General features: G+C 40.1%; 1 non-coding gene across 1 annotated transcript; it reads left to right on the top strand.

The window, feature by feature from the left end:
- The first annotated feature begins 8,429 nt into the window (after window positions 1–8,429).
- Window positions 8,430–8,533, top strand: LOC112704537 (small nucleolar RNA R71). Its single transcript, XR_003155158.1, has one exon. It is a non-coding gene; the product is annotated as a small nucleolar RNA R71 (small nucleolar RNA).
- Window positions 8,534–24,999: the final 16,466 nt, after the last annotated feature.

Here is a 24,999-nt window from a genome sequence, read left to right as displayed (position 1 = left end):
TTTCAAAATACAAGCCTCTAAGGCAACAAAGGTGAGAGACTACAAAAGTAAATCAAAACAAGAAGCTGAACCATCCTCCACTCTGTCACAATCCGCAAATTCACTGAGTGGGTTGCGACCTACATATAAAAAACAACAACATATGGTATGAGAAGCGGAGGTTCTCAATATGGTAACAGTACCCAATAGATAAAGATATAAGGTTTTGGAAACACAAACACAATTCGAGAACTTTGCATCGATACAAAGTATTTAAGCTTAATGAAATATACAAATTAAACCATAAGTAGAATAATCTAACTTAAAGGATTTCTATTCTAATAGTCACTAGTGTCCCACTGTAAGACCCCAAATTTTTAAAATTAAATAATTAGTAATTTATGAACTAATATATTATATTGAGATGTAATTTTAAAAAAATTATTTTTTTAACAAAAATAATTAAATAGAATTTTATAATTATTAAAGTTTAATTTAATTATTATTTATTCTATTAAATTTGAATTATTTATCAAAAAATAATTTGATAAAATAAAAATTAAATTGATTATTATTATTATTATTATTATTATTATTATTATTAAAGTTAAAAAAAAGAAAGAAAGAAATATGGATGGAAGTGGCCGAAGCCATTCAAGCCAAAAGGAAAGAAAGAAAGAAAAACGTGTCTTGTAAACATAATACATATACATATATGCATGACATCTATTAATCCTTACCACCACAAATCAATATTCATTGTTATCTATCATTTAATTAACCTGATTTCATTTTAACCGAAACCACAAAGAAAGAAAAAGAAAGAAAGGCCGAGAGAGAGGGGAAAGAAACCGTGACACCACTAAGAACTTTCGGCTTTGATTTTTTGAAATTCGTAACTCCAATAAAAAATTAAATTCGGTAAAAATGTTTGTATTCTTTTCTTTTATATGTTTGCATTATTTTTATCCGGTAGAAGTTGACGGTGACGTAGTTCCTCTTCCCCTTGAGTTTGGCTAATTAGAGTTTTAGGAGGCACAAACGATTTCTAACGTTTTCTTCAACAGTTCGATCAGAAAATTTCTCCAAAATTTTCGTTGATTCTGATTTTGTACGAAAGTAGGGGTCTTATTTTAAAATAATTAATAGTTTTTAAGTTAAGAATGGCAAAAAATTTATTGAGAAATTACAAATAAATTGTGTTTGTCTGGACTGATTGAATTTGATGAATAAGTATTGACTGTGAGAATAATTGAGTTTGATGAACGTGTCTGAATTCTTGATGGTTTGAATTGTGGCTGAAAATATGTTACGTTTATGCTTTGATCAAATGACATATGAATTAAGGAATTATGAAAGTGAGGGAGGTTATATCCGGGTTCTTGTAACCATAAATGAAAAAGGTGGTTTTGGTTAATGTTAAATGTAAAAAGAATATGACCGGGAGGTTTTTTTAAGTTTGAATGAACGTACGACTTGTTCCTTTGGTTTTAATAGAAAAAGGTTTGAAAGAGGGTTGAATTTTATTGAAACAAAAAGAGGCTTAGCTTTAAAGAAAATGATTTGATTATTGAAAATGATTTGATATTTAAAATGATTGAGAGATTGTTTGGTTGGGACCCTAAAAGGGTGGCATAGTCTGAATTTTAGAGAAAATGTTGTCGAAATTTTATAATCTTTGAGAGTTTGTTTGAATTGCTATTTTAAAAAGATTTGGTTTTGGAAAACTATATTATTTGATATTTATTTAGTTAAGAAAAGATTTATTCTATTTGAATTCAATTTATTAAGAAAAGAATAATGTTTTAAATCCAATCTTTTGAGAAGAGATTTTGTTTAAATTATGATATGAGTTTGGTTTAATAAGAAAGAAAAGAAGGAGAACGAAAAGTAAAGGAAAGAGAGATAATTAAAGGAATCTCTGTGGTGGGCAAAATTGTGATCATCAACAATGGCTCTAAAGACTTGGTGCTCTCTAACATAAATCACACTTTGTCACAACTCCGCACAACTAACCAGCAAGTGTACTGGGTCGTCCAAGTAATACCTTACGTGAGTAAGGGTCGATCCCACAAAGATTGTTGGATGAAGCAAGCTATGGTCATCTTATAAATCCTAGTCAGGCGGATTCAACTATATTAAGAGATTATTGGATTTTCGAATAATAATAATAAATTTAAACAGAAAATAAAGATAGAGTTACTCATGTAATTCAATGATGGAAATTTCAGATAAGTGTATGGAGGTGCTGTGCTCCTTCCGAATCTCTGCTTTCCTACTGCTTCTATCCAATTTTTGTCACTCCTTTCTATGGAAAGCTGTATGTAGGGCATCACCGTTGTTAATGGCTACATCTCGTCCTCTCAGTGAAAATGGTCCAAATGCTCTGTCACAGCACGGCTAATCATCTGTCGGTTCTCGATCATGTTGGAATAGAATCCCTTGATTCTTTTGTGTTTGTCATCACGCCCAGCAATCGCGAGTTTGAAGATCGTCACAGTCATTCAATCCCGAAATCCTACTCGGAATACCACAGACAAGGTTAGACTTTCCGGATTCCTATGAATGCCACCATCAATTCTAGCTTATACCACGAAGATTCTGATTAAAGAATCCAAGAGATATGCGCCTAGCCTAAAGTAGAACGGAAGTGGTTGTCAGTCACGTGTTCATAGGTGAGAATGATGATGAGTGTCACGGATCATCACATTCATCATGTTGAAGTGCAACGAATATCTTAGAATAAGAATAAGTCGAATTGAATAGAAAATAGTAGTAATTGCATTAAAACTCGACCGTTGAAAATACATAAGTGATAAAGGTCCAGGCATGGCCGAATGGCCAGCCCCCAAAGTATGATGTGAATTCGAAAATAAAGGAGAAGGACCCGATAAGTGGTCAAAAGACTAGATAGTCAAAGACATCTAATAAACTAGTAAAAAGTTCTATTTATACTAAACTAGCTACTAGGGTTTACAGAAGTAAGTAATTGATGCATAAATTCACTTCCGGGGCCCACTTGGTGTGTGCTTGGGTTGAGCTTGATCTATCCACGAGATGAGGCTTCTCTTGGAGTTGAACGCCAAGTTATAACGTGTTTTGGGCGTTCAACTCTGGTTCGTGACGTGTTTCTGGCGTTTGACTCCAAAATGCAGCATGGAACTGGCGTTGAGCGCCAGTTTACGTCGTCTAATTACGAATAAAGTATGGACTATTATATATTTCTGGAAAGCTCTGGATGTCTACTTTCCAACGCCATTGAGAGTGCCATTTGGAGTTCTGTAGCTCCAGAAAATCCATTTTGAGTGCAGGGAGGTCAGATTCTAACAGCATCAGCAGTCCTTTGTCAGCCTCCTATCAGAGTTTTGCTCAGGCCCCTCAATTTCAGCCAGAAAATACCTGAAATAACAGAAAAACACACAAACTCATAGTAAAGTCCAGAAATGTGAATTTAGCATAAAAACTAATGAAAATATCCCTAAAAGTAACTAGATTATACTAAAAACTACCTAAAAACAATGCCAAAAAGCGTATAAATTATCCGCTCATCACAACACCAAACTTAAATTGTTGCTTGTCCCCAAGCAACTGAAGATCAATTAGGATAAAAAGAATAGAATATACTATAAATCCCAAAATATCAATGAATATTAATTCTAATTAGATGAGCGAGACTTGTAGCTTTTTTTGCTTCTGAACAGTTTTGGCATCTCACTTTTTCCTTTGACGTTTAGAATGATTGGCTTCTATAGGAACTTAGAATTTCAGATAGTGTTATTGATTCTCCTAGTTAAGTTTGTTGATTCTTGAACACAGCTACTTTTATGAGTTTTGGCCGTGGCCCTAAGCATTTTGTTTTCCAATATTACCACCGGATACATAAATGCCACAGACACATGACTGGGTGAACCTTTTCAGATTGTGACTCAGCTTTGCTAGAGTCCCCAGTTAGAGGTGTCCAGAGCTCTTAAGCCCACTCTTTTTGCTTTGGATCACGACTTTAACCATTCAGTCTCAAGCTTTTCACTTGGACCTGCATGACACAAGCACATGGTTAGGGACAACTTGATTTAGCCGCTTAGGCCTGTATTTTATTTCCTTGGGCCCTCCTATCCATTGATGCTCAAAGCCTTGGATCGTTTTTACCCTTGCCTTTTGGTTTTAAGGGCTATTGGCTTTTTCTGCTTGCTTTTTCTTTTTCTTTCTAAATTTTTTTCGCCACTTTTTTTTTCCGCAAGCTTTTGCTATTCACTGCTTTTTCTTGCTTCAAGAATCAATTTTATGATTTTTCAGATCATCAATAGCATTTCTCTTTTTCATCATTCTTTCAAGAGCCAACAATTTTAACATTCATAAACAACAAGATAAAAAATATGCACTGTTTAAGAATTCATTCAGAAAACAAAAAGTATTGTCACCACATCAATATAATTAAACTAAATTCAAGGACAATTTTTGAAATTTATATACTTCTTGTTCTTTTGAATTAAAAACATTTTTCATTTAAGAGAGGTGAAGGATTTATGGAATTTATTCATAGCTTTAAGACATAGTTACTATATACTAATGATCATGAAGTAGAGACACAAAACATAGATAAAAACGAAAAACAGAAAAAATAAGAACAAGGAATGAATCCACCTTAGTGGCGTCTTCTTCTTGAAGGACCAATGATGTCCTTAAGCTCTTCTATGTCCCTTTCTTGCCTTTGTTTCTCCTCCCTCATTGCTCTTTGATCTTCTCTAATTTCATGGAGAATGATGGAGTGCTCTTGATGTTCCACCCTTAATTGATCCACATTGTAACTCAAATCTTCTAAGGAAGTGTTGAGTTGTTCCCAATATTTGTTGGGAGGAAAGTGCATCCCTTGAGGCATCTCCGGGATTTCTTGGTGATGAGCTTCCTCATGCATCTCTTGGGTTCCATGAGTGGGCTCTCTTGTTTGCTCTATCCTTTTCTTAGTTATGGGCTTGTCCTCCTCAATGAGGATGTCTCCTTCTATGATAACTCCAGCTGAGTAACATAGATGGCAAATAAGATGAGGAAAAGCTAGCCTTGCCAAAGTAGAGGGCTTATCGGCTATTTTATAGAATTCATGGGAGATGACTTCATGAACTTCTACTTCCTCTCCATTCATGATGCTATGAATCATGATGGCCCGATCCACATTAACTTTAGATCGGTTGCTAGTGGGGATGAGGGAGCGTTGGATGAACTCCAACCATCCTCTAGCTACAGGCTTGAGGTCCAGTCGTCTTAGTTGAACCGGCTTGCCTTTGGAATCTCTTTTCCATTGAGCTCCTTCCACACATATGTCCATAAGGACTTGGTCCAACCTTTGATTAAAGTTGACCCTTCTAGTGTAGGGGCGTGCATCTCCTTGCATCATGGGAAAGTTGAATGCCAACCTCACATTTTTCGGACTAAAATCTAAGTATTTTCCCCGAACCATTGTAAGATAATTCTTTGGGTTCGGGTTCTTACTTTGATCATGGTTCCTAGTGATCCATGTATTGGCATAGAACTCTTGAACCATTAAGATTCCGACTTGTTGGATGGGGTTGGTTAGAACTTCCCAACCTCTTCTTTGGACCTCATGTCGGATCTTCGGATACTCATTTTTCTTGAGCTTGAAAGGGACCTCGGGGATCACCTTCTTCTTGGCCACAACATCATAGAAGTGGTCTTGATGGGCTTTGGAGATGAATCTTTCCATCTCCCATGACTCGGAGGTGGAAGCTTTTGTCTTCCCTTTCCCTTTTCTAGAGAATTCTCCAGCCTTAGGTGCCATCAATGATTATGGAAAAACAAAAAAGCTATGCTTTTACCACACCAAACTTAGAATATTGCTCGCCCTCGAGCAAGAGATGAAATAAGAGAAGAAGAAGAAGAAGAAAATATGGAGGAGAGGGGAAGAGGTGTATTCGGCCAAGAAGGAGAAGAGAGTTTGTGTTGTGTGAAAATGAAAAAGAATGGAGGGGTTTATATAGTGAGGGTTGAGGGAGTAGGTTCGGCCATTTAGGGTGGGTTTGGGTGGGAAAGAAATTTGAATTTTGAAGGTAGGTGGGGTTTGTGGGGAATAGTGGATGGGTGTGAGTGGTGAAGGGGGGTGATTGGGAAGAAAGATTAAGGTGATTGGTGAAGGGTTTTGGGAAAGAGTGTTTATTGGAAAGAGAGGATGAATGTTGAGAAGAGGGGAGAATATGGTAGGTGGGGATCCTGGGGTCCACAGATCCTGAGGTGTCAAGGATTTACATCCCTGCACCAATTAGGCATGTAAAATGCCTTTCCATGCAATTCTGGCGTTTAAACGCCGAAGTGATGCATGTTCTGGGCGTTCAACGCCCATGTGCAGCATGTTTCTGGCGTTGAACGCCAGTTCCATGCTTGTTTCTGGCATTCAGCGCCAGCTCTCCTCAGGGTGCATTCCTGGTGTTTGAACGTCGGAATGTTGCTTGTTTCTGGTTTTCAGCACCAGATCCATACTCTGTTCTGGCGTTGAACGCCAGCCAGATGCTCCTTACTGGCGTTTAAACGCCAGTAAGTCCTTTCTCCAGGGTGTATTTTTCTTCTGCTGTTTTTGATTCTATTTTTAATTTTAATATTTTTTTCGTGACTCCACATGATCATGAACCTAATAAAACATAAAATAACAATAAAATAAAAAAATAAAATTAGATAAATAAAAATTGGGTTGCCTCCCAATAAGCGCTTCTTTAATGTCAATAGCTTGATAGTGGGCTCTCATGGAGCCTCACAGGTGATCAGGTCAATGTTGTATAGTCCCAACACTAAACTTAGAGTTTGGTTGTGGGGATTCAACACCAAACTTAGAGTTTGGCTGAGGCCTCCCAACACCAAACTTAGAGTTTGATTGTGGGGGCTTTGTTTGACTCTGTACTGAGAGAAGCTCTGCATGCTTACTCTCCCTTGTTACAGAGGGATGGCCGTGTGCCTTAAAAACAAGGTAGTCCCCATTCAATTGAAGGACTAATTCTCCTCTGTTAACATCTATCACAGCTTCTGCTGTGGCTAGGAAAGGTCTTCCAAGGATGATGCGTTCATCCTCCTCCTTCCTAGTGTCTAAGATTATGAAATCAGCAGGAATATAAAGGCCTTTAACCTTTACTAACACGTCCTCTACTAATCCATAAGCTTGTCTTACTGACTTGTCTGCCAATTGTAATGAGAATAAGGCAAGTTGTACCTCAATGATCACCAGCTTCTCCATTACAGAGAGTGGCATAAGATTTATGCTTGACCCTAGGTCACACAGAGCCTTTTCAAAGGTCATGGTGCCTATGGTACAGGGTATTAAGAATTTTCCAGGATCTTGTTTCTTTTGAGGTAAAGTTTGTTGAACCCATGTATCTAGTTCGCCAATAAGTAAGGGAGGTTCACCTTCCCAAGTCTCATTACCAAACAATTTGGCATTCAGCTTCATGATAGCTCCTAGATATTGAGCAACTTGCTCTCCAGTTACATCTTCATCCTCTTCAGAGGAAGAATAGTCTTCAGAGCTCATGAATGGCAGAAGGAGGTTTAATGGAATCTCTATGGTATCTATATAAGCCTCAGATTCCTTTGGGTCCTCAATAGGGAACTCCTTCTTGGTTGGGAGACGTCTCATGAGGTCTTCCTCATTGGGACTCACGTCCTTCCCTTCCTCCTTGCATTCGACCATATTGACTATATCAATGGCCTTGCACTCTCTCTTTGGATTCTCTTCTGTATTGCTTGGGAGAGTACTAGGAGGAGTTTCAGTGATTTTCTTACTCAACTGGCCCACTTGTGCCTCCAAATTTCTAATGGAGGACCTTGTTTCACTCATAAAATCTAAAGTGGCCTTAGACAGATCAGAGACTAAGTTTGCTATGTTAGAGGTATTATGTTCATAATTCTCTGTCTGTTGCTGAGAAGATGATGGATAAGGTTTGATATTGCTAAGCCTATTTCTTCCACCATTATTAAAGCCTTGTTGAGGCTCTTGTTGATCCTTCCATGAGAAATTTGGATGATTTTTCCATGATGAATTATAGGTGTTTCCATAAGGTTCACCCATGTAATTTACCTCTGCCATTGCAGGGTTCTCAGGATCATAAGCTTCTTCTTCAGAAGATGCCTCTTTAGTACTGTTGGATGCATTTTGCCATCCATTCAGACTTTGAGAAATCATGTTGACTTGCTGAGTCAACATTTTGTTCTGAGCCAAAATTGCATTCAGAGCATCAATTTCAAGAACTCCCTTCCCCTGAGGCATCCCATTATTCACAGAATTCCTCTCAGAAGTGTACATGAATTGGTTATTTGCAACCATGTCAATAAGTTCTTGAGCCTTTGCAGGCGTTCTCTTTAGGTGAATGGATCCACCTGCAGAATGGTCCAGTGACATCTTAGAGAACTCAGATAGACCATAATAGAATATATCTATCATGGTCCATTCTAAAAACATGTCAGAAGGACATCTTTTGGTCATCTGTTTGTATCTTTCCCAAGCTTCATAGAGGGATTCACCATCTTTTTGTTTGAAAGTCTGAACATCCACTCTAAGCTTGCTCAGCTTTTGAGGAGGAAAGAACTTAGCCAAGAAGGCCGTGACCAGCTTATCCCAGGAGTCCAGGCTATCTTTAGGTTGAGAGTCCAACCATGTTCTAGCTCTGTCTCTTACAGCAAAAGGGAAAAGCATGAGCCTGTAGACTTCAGGATCTACTCCATTCGTCTTTACAGTTTCACAGATCTGCAAGAACTCAGTTAAAAACTGGTAGGGATCTTCTGATGGAAGTCCATGAAACTTGCAGTTTTGTTGCATTAGAGCAACTAGTTGAGGTTTCAGGTCAAAATTGTTTGCTCCAATGGCAGGAATTAAGATGCTTCTTCCATCAAACTTGGAAGTAAGTGTAGTATAATCACCAAGCATCCTTCTTGCATTATTGTTGTTAGGTTCGGTTGCCATCTCCTTCTCTTGTTCGAAAATTTTAGTGAGGTTGTCTCTGGATTGTTGTAATTTGGCTTCTCTTAGTTTCCTCTTCAAAGTCCTTTCAGGTTCAGAGTCAGCTTCAACAACAATGCCTTTTTCCTTGTTCCTGCTCATATGAAAGAGAAGAGAACAGAAAAAGAAGAGGAATCTTCTATGTCACAGTAAAGAGGTTCCTTATTATTAGTAGAAGAAGAAGGGGATAAGAGTGAAGAAGAATGAATAGTCTGAATAAAGGGTAAAGGTAGGGGTAGTGATTTGAGATGAAGAGAGGTGAAGAGATGTGTTAGTAAATGAATAAATAAATAGGAAAATATGAGAGAGGGAGAATTTTCGAAATTAATTTTGAGAAGGAGTTAATGATTTTCAAAAATTAAGATAAGAAATAAAATTAAAATTAAAATTTAAAACAATTAATTAATTAAAAAAGAATTTTTTTGAAAAAGAGGGATGTATTTTCGAAAATTAGAGAGAGAAAAATTGTTAGGTGATTTTGAAAAAGATAAGAAACAAACAAAAAGTCAAATAGTTAGTTGAAAAAGATTTAAAAATCAAATTTGAAAAGATAAGATAAGAAGATAAGAAGTTAGAAAAGATATTTTAAAATCAAATTTTTGAAAAAAGATAAAATTTTGAAAAAAAAAAAGATATGATATAAAAGATAAAATGAAAAGATGTGATTAAAAAGATATGGTTAGAAAAGATTTAATTTTTTTAAAATTAAAATTAATTACTTAACTAACAAGAAACTAAAAGATATGATTCTAGAATTTAAAGATTGAACCTTTCTTAACAAGAAAGTAACAAACTTCAAATTTTTGAATCAATCATATTAATTGTTAGCATAATTTTTGAAAATAAAGATAAAACTAAGAAAAAAATTTTAATAATAGTTATCATGCGAGCATCGGTATGGCTCCGTATGAGGCCTTGTATGGGAGGAAATGTCAATCTCCGCTATGTTGGTATGAAACTGGAGAGAAAAGCTTGTTGGGGCCGGAAATGATAGCTGAGACTACTGAACAAGTCAAGAAAATCCGTGATAGGATGCTTACGGCGCAGAGTCGTCAAAAGAGTTACGCCGATCAGAGGCGAAAGCCCTTAGAATTTGAGGAAGGAGATCATGTTTTCCTTAAGGTTACTTCGACCACGGGAGTAGGTAGGGCGATTAAGGCAAAGAAGTTGAATCCTCGATACATTGGTCCATTTCAAATCCTATAGAGGATTGGACCGGTGGCATATCGGATGGCTCTACCACCTCATCTTTCGAACCTGCACGACGTGTTTCACGTGTCGCAGCTTCGGAAGTACACCCCTGATGCTAGCCATGTGTTAGAACCTGAGTCGGTTCAGTTAAGGGAAGATTTGACGCTTCCAGTGGCTCCAGTCAGAATCGATGATACTAGTATCAAACGGTTGCGTGGAAAAGAGGTTTCATTAGTCAAAGTGGCTTGGAGTCGAGGCGGTGTTGAGGAACACACTTGGGAACTTGAGTCGGAGATGCGAAAGGACTATCCGCATTTATTCTCAGGTAATTGCATTTGAATTTTGTGGGCAAAATTCCCAATTAGGTGGGTAGAATGTAAAACCCGGTTAATCAACGGCTAATTAACCCATAAATGAGAATTTATTCTAGAAAGCCCAAAATGTGATTTTTGTGGCTAAATGTGATAGAGGAGATGGAGACGAGAATTTTGGTACCAATTTTATAGAATTCGGACCAAGATTGGACCGAACGGGCCAAACCGGGCCAATTGGACCCAAAGTGGGCCCTTGGCCCAACATAACTTAACCAAAACCCTAGTTTTCAGCACTCTCTCTCCTCATTTGTTACACACACAAGCTGAAATTAGAGAGAAAGGGAGGAAGAACACTCTCTCAAGTTCTCTCCCTTGGTTGATCTTCAAACCACCATAACTTTTGATCTAGAGCTCCGATTGCCGCCCTGTTTGCGGCCACGCGTTCACCGCGGAGAGCTCTACAAAACCCATACAACCAATCTTGAGGTAAGCCACGTGTTGCTGTTCGAAATCTCAGCCCTTATTTTCGAGTTTCATGGGTGAAATGTTGAGATTTTGGGTTCTTTGATGTTATAGGACCCAACTCTCTTGAAGGAGAAGGTTAATCTTGTCTCCTTGGACCTTGGGTGTGGTAAGATTCTCAACCCTAGTGTATTTTGTTGTTTTATGATGTTTGGGTTTTGAGATGTTGTGTATGGGTATGATGATTGTGGCTTAGGTTGTGTATATGTGAATATTAGAGCTTGATTGGTGATTTTGAAAAGCTTGGAAAGGGTTTGGTGGTGAAAAATCTGTTCTTGGAGGTTTTGAGGCCTTGAGAGCTTGTGGATAAGTGGTTTGGAAGTGCTTCGGTGGAGCTTGGGAAAATCGGCTAAGGTATGGTTTCGGTTTCCCGTATCTAATATGTAATGTGGTAGGAAATACTTAGGCTAGAGGCCCTAAGATAGGCATTGAATGGTTGATGTTGTTGAATGATTGAGATATATGATGTGGTCATATATGTGATGATGATTATTGATGCCTTGGTGGTATGATGTATGAGAAATATGCATGTTGTGATATATGCTTGATGATTGGTTATGGTTGAATTGTGGGTTGAACCATGTTTATGGTGAGTATGATATTGATTGTGTACAATGATGATTTAGTGGAATTGGTGTTGTTGATAATAGGCATGAGAAAGAGTGTATGATATGTCAATATGTTTGAGTTTGAGCCACTTGGGTGAAGTGGGTTAAAATGATGAGATAGTGATTTTGTAATATGTGGTAAAGTCTCAATGTGTGAGTTGAGGAGGCTTGATGTTGAAATTGATGTATTTTGATTGATTTCAAAGAAAAGGGATGAAAATGGCATGTTTTGATTGATTTTGAAAAGAGTTGGAAATGGCTTGTTTGAAAATGGCACTTTGTGGTTTTTATGAAAAATATGATTTTTGGGCATACTTTGGTGGGACATAACTTGGACTACGGATCTCTGTTTTGTGCCAAATCTGTTTAGAAATGAAATTGGATCCGGGATGTCCATGCCGTTCGAAGAACGGGTGAAAAACGATTTAAAATGAGAAAGTTATGTCCGTTGGAAGATTGGGGTTTAAATTGGTGAATTCTGCAGCTTTTAACTTAGAAAATTTTTAGCAGAATGACCCCTTGCGCGTGAGCGCACTTGGCACGTGCGCGCCGTTCTTCCCGAAAATGCCATCCACGCGTGAGCGTGATGTGCGCGGGCGCGCCGATTGTGCTGCACCCAATGCCCAGCCATTTTCCAGAGAGTCATGCCAGAACTGTGCCAGTGTTGTGCCTGGGACACGAGAACACCCACGCGTACGCGTGGTTGACGCGTACGCGTCGATTGGCAAGTTTTTAATCCACGCGTTAGCGTGCATGACGCTTGCGCGTTGATGAAGTTTTTGAGGCCATCCACGCGTGCGCGTGGAGTGCGCGTACGCGCGGACCTGTTTTCATCCCAAAGTTGATTTTTGAGTTTTAAAAGCCAAACTTCATACTTCTAAGCCTCCGATCTCACCACTTATATCTCAAGACATTATGATATGCCTAGCTATGAGAGAAGGAGCTAGTGGATGTGGTAACTTGCGAGTGAAGCAAGGGAAGATGAATAATCAATGAGGATCATTGATGATTATGTGAGATGTGGAGGATGGTGGTGGAAGTGCTTGTTAAGCCATTGGCCGAAGGGCCGTAATTGTTTATGAATTGGCTGGTTCTAGATTGAACCGTGAGCCGGAATAGCTGTGTATGCTATGAATATTGGCTGGTTATGGATTTAACCGTGAGCCGGAATGGCTGTGTATGATATGAATATTGGCTGGTTCTGGATTGAACCGTGAGCCGGATGGCTGATATGGATGTTGATCCATGGATGAGAATTCATGCATGTTTATGCTGAATTATTGATAATTGTGATTTGCACTTCCACTATCGGAGTTACGAGTTTCCCTGGGTAGTAGCAGTGGCTAGCCACCACGTGCTCCAGGTTGAGACTTGATACTCTTTTGACCCTATGTCATAAGTGTGGCCGGGCACTGTGAAAGACCCGGATGAGCTCGCCCCCGTATATATTCACCAGTGAGGGTGATGGATATAGATCATGATTATGATCAAGTTTATGATGAGTATAACTCGAGTTGGGGATGCATGACAGAGGGACAGTCCAATGGTTAGCTACCGGGACTTGTCGGGTTGGCTCTATAACCGACAGATGATATCATCAGCCACTAGGGACAGGCATTCATCATATGCATACTATATGAATTGTTTGAGATTGCCTATTTGACTGCATATAACTTGCTAATTGTCTAGATGTCTTACTTGTTCCTATTTGTACATTTCTTGTTTGATATAACTGTGTTTGCTACATTATATCCTGCTGGTGGTTGGGAGGTTTGAAGGAATTGGAAAGGAAAGTATTAGTTAGACTGAAGAATCTTTAGTCAGATGCCCTTTTATGGTTTAGCTTGTTTATAAGCTTTGATATTATATGGAGGAAGTTCTAGGATTGCCTTTGGCTTTCCTCCATTATTATGTATTATATATGTGGAAGCTGTTACCATGCTGGGGACCTCTGGTTCTCACCCATGCGGATTTTGTGGTTTTCAGATGCAGGACGTGAGGTTTCTCGCTAAGGCATGCTGGAGACTTCTAGATTTGCGAAGATTCCTTGTTCTCGGGGACTATGTTTTGGTTTATATGTTTTGCTTAGATACTTTTATCTCCATTAAATAATACAAACTGTGATGACTCCTCTTATGGGAGATTTTGGAGAATAGGTTTTATGTATTTGTGTCCCTTTGGGTTTCCTTTGGGGTTTTCCTTATTATATCATATGTATATAATGTTATGCTCGGACTGGTTATCTTCGCAGCCGGATCTTGAGTCTTGATATTCCTGTTTTTGACACTCCTTTGTATATATATAATCTCACGTTGGTTTATCCTTGTTCGTTCCGTTATCGATCGGAGTGTTGCGCTTTTGAGTTGCGTTTTTTTGTTTATCCCTTTTTCTACAAAGGCTCCTAGTTATAATCAATCATTCATACTACTATACGTACTAAATTTTTATTTTAGAGGTCGTAATACCTTGCCATCTCTGAATTATGACTTAAGCATAAGACTCTGTATGGTAGGGTGTTACATTATGGTATCAGAGCAGTTCGTTCCTGTAGAGCCTGAGGGATGGACTGATTATGCTTCTGTGCATTCTCTGTGTGTGTGTTATGTGCTATTAGTATATCTGCTTGATATAATTGGCATAAACGTTCATGAGCATGCATTTGGGACTTTGAAGCACTAGACTTCCGATATTGAGACTGATCAACTTAATATCGATTGTTTGGTGTGTATAGGAACCAGATGGCGCCTCGTGGACGCGGTAGAGGTAGTGCGAGAGGTCGTACGAATGCTCGTGCACCGGAGAATAACCCTAATGACTCGGTGAACTTTATGACTGCGTTGGAGAACATGGCTGCTGCTATGCAAGCCACTGCTGAGGCTCTTGGTCAACAGATGAACAACCATGGTAATGATGGAGGTGGAGTTCATGGCCCGATGACGCTGGCAAACTTTTTGAAGGTTAATCCGCCTAAGTTCAAGGGGACTACTAGCCCGACTGATGCTGATACATGGTTTCAGGCTATAGAGCGAGCGCTGCAAGCGCAAGTGGTGCCTGAAGGACAGCGTGTCGAGTTTGCTACCTATATGCTTGTCGGTGAAGCGTCCCATTGGTGGCAAGGTATCCGACGTCTTCTGCAGCAGGGTGATGACTATATCACCTGGAATGTTTTTCAAGAAGAGTTCTATAAGAAGTACTTTCCGACTTCTGCTAGGACAGCTAAGGAACTTGAATTGTTACAGCTGAAGCAGGGTACTACGTCCATATCAGAGTATACTGACAAGTTTGAGGAGCTGTTCAGGTTCTCTCGTATGTGCCAAGGGACTCCGGTGGAATATGAGGAATGGAAGTGTGTTAAGTATGAAGGAGGACTCCGGAGTGATATTTTCAGTTCAGTGGGACCAATGGAGATTAGGACCTTCTCCGAGTTGGTAAACAAGTGTAGGGTTGCTGAGGAGTGTGTGAAAAGGGCAACTGCTGAGAAAGGGAGTCAAAAGGGATCATTCCCACAGAATCGAGGGAAGAGTTTTGCACCTAGAGGTCCGTCTTTCAAGAGGGGAAGCTCTTTCAGGAGGCCCAACAACAACAACAATTTCCAAGGGAAGAAGTTTGGGAAGCAGCCTCAGAATGATCAAGCTTGTACTAGATGTGGGAGTCACCATCCGGGAGCACCATGCAAGGCCGGATGGGGTTTGTGCTACACTTGTGGAAAGGCGGGGCATAAAGCCGTAAATTGTCCTGAGAAGCAGAAACAAGGTGCTGGAAAAGCACAACAGACTGGTCGGGTGTTCACCACTTCAGCTGTAGGAGCTGAGGGATCTGAGACACTCATTCGAGGTAATTGTGAGATAGCTGGTCAAACTTTAAATGCTTTATTTGATTCGGGAGCATCGCATTCATTCATTGCATTTGAGAAAGCCCATGAGTTAGGATTGAAGATTGTAACTTTAGGTTACGATCTAAGAGTGTACAATGCTACCCATGAAGCCATGGTAACTACGCTAGGATGCCCGGAAGTCACCTTTAGGTTCAAGCAGTGTGATTTTGTTCATAATTTAATCTGCTTACCGATGATCGGTCTTGATCTTATCTTGGGATTGGACTGGTTATCTAAGAACCATGTTCTGCTAGATTGTTCTACCAAGTCGGTGTATTTTATGCCGGAAGATACTGAAGGGCCGGTCGTGGTAAATAATTATTATTTGAATTCGATGATGGTGAACTGTTCTGGTGTTGAATGTCAGGGTATCCTGTTGTTAACCGCGGGTGTTTCGGGTGATGATCAAAGGTTGGAGCAGATTCCGGTTGTGTGTGAGTTTCCGGAAGTGTTTCCTGATGATATTGATGAGTTTCCACCTAACTGAGAGGTTGAGTTTGCTATTGAATTGGTGCCCGGGCGGGACCAATCTCAAGTGCTCCTTATAGGATGTCACCGTTAGAGATGAACGAGCTAAAGTCTCAGTTAGAGGATTTGTTGGGAAAGAATTTTATACGACCAAGTGTCTCTCCGTGGGGTGCTCCAGTGTTACTGGTGAAGAAGAAGGATGGGAGTATGCGGCTTTGTGTGGATTACAGGCAGCTGAACAAGGTTACAATAAAGAATAAGTACCCATTGCCGAGAATTGATGATCTCATGGATCAGTTACAAGGAGCTGGAGTTTTCTCCAAGATCGATTTGCGATCCGGTTATCACCAGATAAGGGTGAGGGATGAGGATATCCCTAAGACCGCCTTCAGGACTCGTTATGGTCATTACGAGTACACTGTAATGTCTTTTGGGTTGACGAATGCTCCTGCGGTATTCATGGATTACATGAATAGAGTTTTCCGTCCGTTTCTGGATAAATTCGTTGTTGTCTTCATTGATGACATACTAATTTACTCCAAGACTGAAGAAGAGCATGCGGAACACTTGAGGACCGTGTTGCAGATTCTAAAGGAGAAGAAACTCTATGCAAAACTGTCGAAGTGTGAGTTTTGGAAGAGTGAGGTGAAGTTTTTGGGCCATGTGGTGAGTAAGAAGGGAATAGCCGTAGATCCAACTAAGGTGGAGGCTGTGATGGATTGGAAGCAACCAACCACCGTAACAGAGATAAGGAGTTTTCTGGGTTTAGCTGGCTATTACCGAAGGTTTATCAAAGGCTTTTCACAGATAGCTTTGCCAATGACAAAGTTAACCCGCAAAGACACTCCGTTTGTTTGGACTCCTGAGTGCGAGGAGAGCTTTCAGACATTGAAGAAAAAGTTGACCACTGCACCTGTGTTAGTGTTACCCGAGCCGAATGAGCCATTTGAGGTGTATTGTGATGCCTCATTGAAGGGTCTAGGGTGCGTGCTGATGCAGCATTGTAATGTGGTGGCGTATGCTTCACGACAGTTGAGACCTCATGAAGTTAGTTACCCTACGCACGATTTGGAACTCGCTGCAGTTGTGTTTGCCTTGAAGGTGTGGAGGCATTACCTCTATGGGGTTAAGTTCCAAGTTTTCTCTGATCATAAGAGCTTGAAGTATCTCTTTGATCAGAAAGAGCTCAATATGAGGCAGAGGAGGTGGATGGAATTGTTGAAGGACTACGACTTTGAGTTGAATTACCATCCGGGAAAGGCGAACGTAGTGGCGGATGCGTTAAGTCGGAAGTCGCTATATGCGGCTTGGATGATGCTTCAAGAGGAGAAGTTGCTCAAGGGATTTGAGAGTTTGAAAATTGGTGCTCGAGAAGTATCCGGAACTTTGTGTTTGAGCCGATTAGAGATCTCAAGTGATTTTAAGTCCGAATTCCTAAAGGCTCATCAAAATGATGAAGCGTTATGGAAGGTATTACCGGCTATTGAGCAAGGAAAACGGTGGAGAGTGTCGGAAGAAAAAGATGGGTTATGGAGATTCAAGGGTAGGATCATTGTGCCGGATGTTGGCATTTTGAGGCAAGATATTTTAAAGGAGGCACACAAAAGCGGATTCTCCATTCACCCGGGAAGTACTAAGATGTACCATGATTTAAAGGCAATGTTCTGGTGGCCGGGTATGAAGAATGATGTGGCGGAATATGTTTCAAAGTGCTTAACTTGTCAAAAGGTAAAGATTGAACATCAAAGACCTTCCGGGATGTTGCAACCTTTAGAGATTCCGCAATGGAAGTGGGAAAGTATTGCAATGGACTTTGTGTCTGGATTGCCAAGGACTAGGGCTGGTTTTGATGCTATTTGGGTGATTGTGGACCGACTGACGAAGTCAGCTCACTTTTTACCCATTCGTATGACCTACACCCTTGAGGAGCTAGCACGGTTATACATAAAGGAGATTGTGAGACTTCATGGTGTACCTGCTACTATAATCTCTGATAGAGATCCTCGTTTCACTTCAAGGTTTTGGGGTGCATTTCAGAAAGCTTTTGGAACCCGATTAAGCTTGAGCACGGCTTACCATCCTCAAACAGATGGTCAATCTGAGAGGACAATCCAAACATTAGAGGATATGTTGAGAGCTTGTGCTTTGAACCAACCGGCGAGTTGGGATCGGTATATGCCATTAGTGGAGTTTGCATACAATAATAGTTATCATGCGAGCATCGGTATGGCTCCGTATGAGGCCTTGTATGGGAGGAAATGTCAATCTCCGCTATGTTGGTATGAAACTGGAGAGAAAAGCTTGTTGGGGCCGGAAATGATAGCTGAGACTACTGAACAAGTCAAGAAAATCCGTGATAGGATGCTTACGGCGCAGAGTCGTCAAAAGAGTTACGCCGATCAGAGGCGAAAGCCCTTAGAATTTGAGGAAGGAGATCATGTTTTCCTTAAGGTTACTCCGACCACGGGAGTAGGTAGGGCGATTAAGGCAAAGAAGTTGAATCCTCGATACATTGGTCCATTTCAAATCCTAGAGAGGATTGGACCGGTGGCATATCGGATGGCTCTACCACCTCATCTTTCGAACCTGCACGACGTGTTTCACGTGTCGCAGCTTCGGAAGTACACCCCTGATGCTAGCCATGTGTTAGAACCTGAGTCGGTTCAGTTAAGGGAAGATTTGACGCTTCCAGTGGCTCCAGTCAGAATCGATGATACTAGTATCAAACGGTTGCGTGGAAAAGAGGTTTCATTAGTCAAAGTGGCTTGGAGTCGAGGCGGTGTTGAGGAACACACTTGGGAACTTGAGTCGGAGATGCGAAAGGACTATCCGCATTTATTCTCAGGTAATTGCATTTGAATTTTGTGGGCAAAATTCCCAATTAGGTGGGTAGAATGTAAAACCCGGTTAATTAACGGCTAATTAACCCATAAATGAGAATTTATTCTAGAAAGCCCAAAATGTGATTTTTGTGGCTAAATGTGATAGAGGAGATGGAGACGAGAATTTTGGTACCAATTTTATAGAATTCGGACCAAGATTGGACCGAACGGGCCAAACCGGGCCAATTGGACCCAAAGTGGGCCCTTGGCCCAACATAACTTAACCAAAACCCTAGTTTTCAGCACTCTCTCTCCTCATTTGTTACACACACAAGCTGAAATTAGAGAGAAAGGGAGGAAGAACACTCTCTCAAGTTCTCTCCCTTGGTTGATCTTCAAACCACCATAACTTTTGATCTAGAGCTCCGATTGCCGCCCTGTTTGCGGCCACGCGTTCACCGCGGAGAGCTCTACAAAACCCATACAACCAATCTTGAGGTAAGCCACGTGTTGCTGTTCGAAATCTCAGCCCTTATTTTCGAGTTTCATGGGTGAAATGTTGAGATTTTGGGTTCTTTGATGTTATAGGACCCAACTCTCTTGAAGGAGAAGGTTAATCTTGTCTCCTTGGACCTTGGGTGTGGTAAGATTCTCAACCCTAGTGTATTTTGTTGTTTTATGATGTTTGGGTTTTGAGATGTTGTGTATGGGTATGATGATTGTGGCTTAGGTTGTGTATATGTGAATATTAGAGCTTGATTGGTGATTTTGAAAAGCTTGGAAAGGGTTTGGTGGTAAAAAATCTGTTCTTGGAGGTTTTGAGGCCTTGAGAGCTTGTGGATAAGTGGTTTGGAAGTGCTTCGGTGGAGCTTGGGAAAATCGGCTAAGGTATGGTTTCGGTTTCCCGTATCTAATATGTAATGTGGTAGGAAATACTTAGGCTAGAGGCCCTAAGATAGGCATTGAATGGTTGATGTTGTTGAATGATTGAGATATATGATGTGGTCATATATGTGATGATGATTATTGATGCCTTGGTGGTATGATGTATGAGAAATATGCATGTTGTGATATATGCTTGATGATTGGTTATGGTTGAATTGTGGGTTGAACCATGTTTATGGTGAGTATGATATTGATTGTGTACAATGATGATTTAGTGGAATTGGTGTTGTTGATAATAGGCATGAGAAAGAGTGTATGATATGTCAATATGTTTGAGTTTGAGCCACTTGGGTGAAGTGGGTTAAAATGATGAGATAGTGATTTTGTAATATGTGGTAAAGTCTCAATGTGTGAGTTGAGGAGGCTTGATGTTGAAATTGATGTATTTTGATTGATTTCAAAGAAAAGGGATGAAAATGGCATGTTTTGATTGATTTTGAAAAGAGTTGGAAATAGCTTGATTGAAAATGGCACTTTGTGGTTTTTATGAAAAATATGATTTTTGGGCATATTTTGGTGGGACATAACTTGGACTACGGATCTCTGTTTTGTGCCAAATCTGTTTAGAAATGAAATTGGATCCGGGATGTCCATGCCGTTCGAAGAACGGGTGAAAAACGATTTAAAATGAGAAAGTTATGTCCGTTGGAAGATTGGGGTTTAAATTGGTGAATTCTGCAGCTTTTAACTTAGAAAATTTTTAACAGAATGACCCCTTGCGCGTGAGCGCACTTGGCGCGTGCGCGCCGTTCTTCCCGAAAATGCCATCCACGCGTGAGCGTGATGTGCGCGGGCGCGCCGATTGTGCTGCACCCAATGCCCAGCCATTTTCCAGAGAGTCATGCCAGAACTGTGCCAGTGTTGTGCCTGGGGCACGAGAACACCCACGCGTACGCGTGGTTGACGCGTACGCGTCGATTGGCAAGTTTTTAATCCACGCGTTAGTGTGCATGACGCTTGCGCGTTGATGAAGTTTTTGAGGCCATCCACGCGTGCGCGTGGAGTGCGCGTACGCGCGGACCTGTTTTAATCCCAAAGTTGATTTTTGAGTTTTAAAAGCCAAACTTCATACTTCTAAGCCTCCGATCTCACCACTTATATCTCAAGACATTATGATATGCCTAGCTATGAGAGAAGGAGCTAGTGGATGTGGTAACTTGCGAGTGAAGCAAGGGAAGATGAATAATCAATGAGGATCATTGATGATTATGTGAGATGTGGAGGATGGTGGTGGAAGTGCTTGTTAAGCCATTGGCCGAAGGGCCGTAATTGTTTATGAATTGGCTGGTTCTAGATTGAACCGTGAGCCGGAATAGCTGTGTATGCTATGAATATTGGCTGGTTATGGATTTAACCGTGAGCCGGAATGGCTGTGTATGATATGAATATTGGCTGGTTCTGGATTGAACCGTGAGCCGGATGGCTGATATGGATGTTGATCCATGGATGAGAATTCATGCATGTTTATGCTGAATTATTGATAATTGTGATTTGCACTTCCACTATCGGAGTTACGAGTTTCCCTGGGTAGTAGCAGTGGCTAGCCACCACGTGCTCCAGGTTGAGACTTGATACTCTTTTGACCCTATGTCATAAGTGTGGCCGGGCACTGTGAAAGACCCGGATGAGCTCGCCCCCGTATATATTCACCAGTGAGGGTGATGGATATAGATCATGATTATGATCAAGTTTATGATGAGTATAACTCGAGTTGGGGATGCATGACAGAGGGACAGTCCAATGGTTAGCTACCGGGACTTGTCGGGTTGGCTCTATAACCGACAGATGATATCATCAGCCACTAGGGACAGGCATTCATCATATGCATACTATATGAATTGTTTGAGATTGCCTATTTGACTGCATATAACTTGCTAATTGTCTAGATGTCTTACTTGTTCCTATTTGTACATTTCTTGTTTGATATAACTGTGTTTGCTACATTATATCCTGCTGGTGGTTGGGAGGTTTGAAGGAATTGGAAAGGGAAGTATTAGTTAGACTGAAGAATCTTTAGTCAGATGCCCTTTTATGGTTTAGCTTGTTTATAAGCTTTGATATTATATGGAGGAAGTTCTAGGATTGCCTTTGGCTTTCCTCCATTATTATGTATTATATATGTGGAAGCTGTTACCATGCTGGGGACCTCTGGTTCTCACCCATGCGGATTTTGTGGTTTTCAGATGCAGGACGTGAGGTTTCTCGCTAAGGCATGCTGGAGACTTCTAGATTTGCGAAGATTCCTTGTTCTCGGGGACTATGTTTTGGTTTATATGTTTTGCTTAGATACTTTTATCTCCATTAAATAATACAAACTGTGATGACTCCTCTTATGGGAGATTTTGGAGAATAGGTTTTATGTATTTGTGTCCCTTTGGGTTTCCTTTGGGGTTTTCCTTATTATATCATATGTATATAATGTTATGCTCGGACCGGTTATCTTCGCAGCCGGATCTTGAGTCTTGATATTCCTGTTTTTGACACTCCTTTGTATATATATAATCTCACGTTGGTTTATCCTTGTTCGTTCCGTTATCGATCGGAGTGTTGCGCTTTTGAGTTGCGTTTTTTTGTTTATCCCTTTTTCTACAAAGGCTCCTAGTTATAATCAATCATTCATACTACTATACGTACTAAATTTTTATTTTAGAGGTCGTAATACCTTGCCATCTCTGAATTATGACTTAAGCATAAGACTCTGTATGGTAGGGTGTTACACACCAAACTTAAAACATGACACAAAACTCAAACAAGAACACAAAATATTTTTGGTTTTTTATGATTTTATGATTTTTTTATTTCTTTTATTTTTTTCGAAAAAAAACATATAGAAAAAGAAATTAAGAGATTCAAAATTTTTAATAAGAATTCCAGAAATCTTTCAATGTTAGTCTAAAGCTCCAATCCAAGGGTTGGGCATGGCTTAATAGCCAGCCAAGCTTTAGCATACATAGTTCAAGCAGAGGAAGTCTCAATTCAAAAGAAATTGGATATGGCTTTACAGCCAGCTTGGATTCAACAAGCTTCATGAAACTCTAGAATCCATCCTTAAAAGTTTTGAAGCCATAGAATAATTTATTTTTAATTAAAATTTTTTCGAAAATAGGGATAAAAAATTATTTTGAAAAATTTTTGAAAATAAAACAAAAAGAAAATTACCTAATCTGAGCAACAAGATGAACTGTCAGTTGTCCATACTCGAACAATCCCCGGCAACGGCGCCAAAACCTTGGTGGGCGAAATTGTGATCATCAACAATGGCTCCAAAGACTTGGTGCTCTCTAACATAAATCACACTTTGTCACAACTCCGCACAACTAACCAGCAAGTGTACTGGGTCGTCCAAGTAATACCTTACGTGAGTAAGGGTCGATCCCACAAAGATTGTTGGTATGAAGCAAGCTATGGTCATCTTGTAAATCCCAGTCAGGCGGATTCAACTATATTAAGAGATTATTGGATTTTCGAATAATAATAATAAATTTAAACAGAAAATAAAGATAGAGTTACGCATGTAATTCAATGATGGAAATTTCAGATAAGTGTATGGAGGTGCTGTGTTCTTTCCGAATCTCTGCTTTCCTACTGCTTTTATCCAATCTTTGTCACTCCTTTCTATGGCAAGCTGTATGTAGGGCATCACCATTGTCAATGGCTACATCCCGTCCTCTCAGTGAAAATAGTCCAAATGCTCTGTCACAGCATGGCTAATCATCTGTCGGTTCTCGATCATGTTGGAATAGAATCCCTTGATTCTTTTGCGTTTGTCATCACGCCCAACAATCGTGAGTTTGAAGCTCGTCACAGTCATTCAATCCCGAAATCCTACTCGGAATACCACAGACAAGGTTAAACTTTCCGGATTCCCATGAATGCCGCCATCAATTCTAGCTTATACCACGAAGATTCTGATTAAGGAATCCAAGAGATATACGCCCGGCCTAAAGTAGAATTGAAGTGGTTGTCAGTCACGCATTCATAGGTGAGAATGATGATGAGTGTCACGGATCATCACATTCATCATGTTGAAGTGCAACGAATATCTTAGAAAAGAATAAGTCGAATTGAATAGAAAATAGTAGTAATTACATTAAAACTCGAGGTACAGCAGAGCTCCACACCCTTAATCTATGGTGTGTAGAAACTCCACCGTTGAAAATACATAAGTGATGAAGGTCCAGGCATGGCTGAATGGCCAGCCCCCAAAGTATGATGTGAATTCGAAAATAAAGGAGAAGGACCCGATAAGTGGTCAAAAGACAAGATAGTCAAAGACATCTAATAAACTAGTAAAAAGTTCTATTTATACTAAACTAGCTACTAGGGTTACAGAAGTAAGTAATTGATGCATAAATTCACTTCCGGGGCCCACTTGGTGTGTGCTTGGGCTGAGCTTGATCTATCTACGAGCTGAGGCTTCTCTTGGAGTTGAACGCCAAGTTGTAACATGTTTTGGGCATTCAACTCTGGTTCGTGACGTGTTTCTGGCGTTTGACTCCAAAATGCAGCATGAAACTGGCGTTGAGCGCCAGTTTACATCATCTAATTACGAATAAAGTATAAACTATTATATATTGCTGAAAAGCTCTAGATGTCTACTTTCCAATACCGTTGAGAGAGCACCATTTGGAGTTCTGTAGCTCTAGAAAATCTATTTTGAGTGCAGGGAGGTCAGATTCCAATAGTATCAGCAGTCCTTTGTCAGCCTCCTATCAGAGTTTTGCTTAGATCCCTCAATTTCAGCCAGAAAATAACTGAAATCACAGAAAAACACACAAACTCGTAGTAAAGTCCAGAAATGTGAATTTAGCATAAAAAATAATGAAAACATCCCTAAAAGTAACTAAATCATACTAAAAACTACCTAAAAACAATGCCAAAAAGCGTATAAATTATCCGCTCATCACTCTGCCACAAGAGAGTAGAGAACAAGGATAAAAAAAATTTTAAGGGACTATCTGTCACAGGAGAGCAGATGTGACATTTTTTGGGCCTTAGTGCCAAATGTATAGTGGGGACACCCACACACTGAGAACTGTTTTCCAGATGTAAGCACATTGAAAAATATTAGAAGCCACACTATATGCGGCCTAGCCGTAAGACTTATGAGCACACTATATGCATCTGGAAAGCCATATATGGGACTCGTGTCCGGGTAATGTCGGGAACGGGTAGGCAACCGACATATGAGCTCATGGCCTGCGTTAGGGATAGACATGCATCATCATTGTTTGCATATTTGCATTTGATTGTGTTTTATTATCTTGTCTCTCTGTGATTGTGCTGT

This window comes from Arachis hypogaea, chromosome 7, assembly GCF_003086295.3.
Source record: "Arachis hypogaea cultivar Tifrunner chromosome 7, arahy.Tifrunner.gnm2.J5K5, whole genome shotgun sequence".
In the NCBI taxonomy this organism is placed as follows: Eukaryota; Viridiplantae; Streptophyta; class Magnoliopsida; order Fabales; family Fabaceae; genus Arachis; species Arachis hypogaea.
This window is presented reverse-complemented; position numbering and strand designations above follow the sequence as displayed.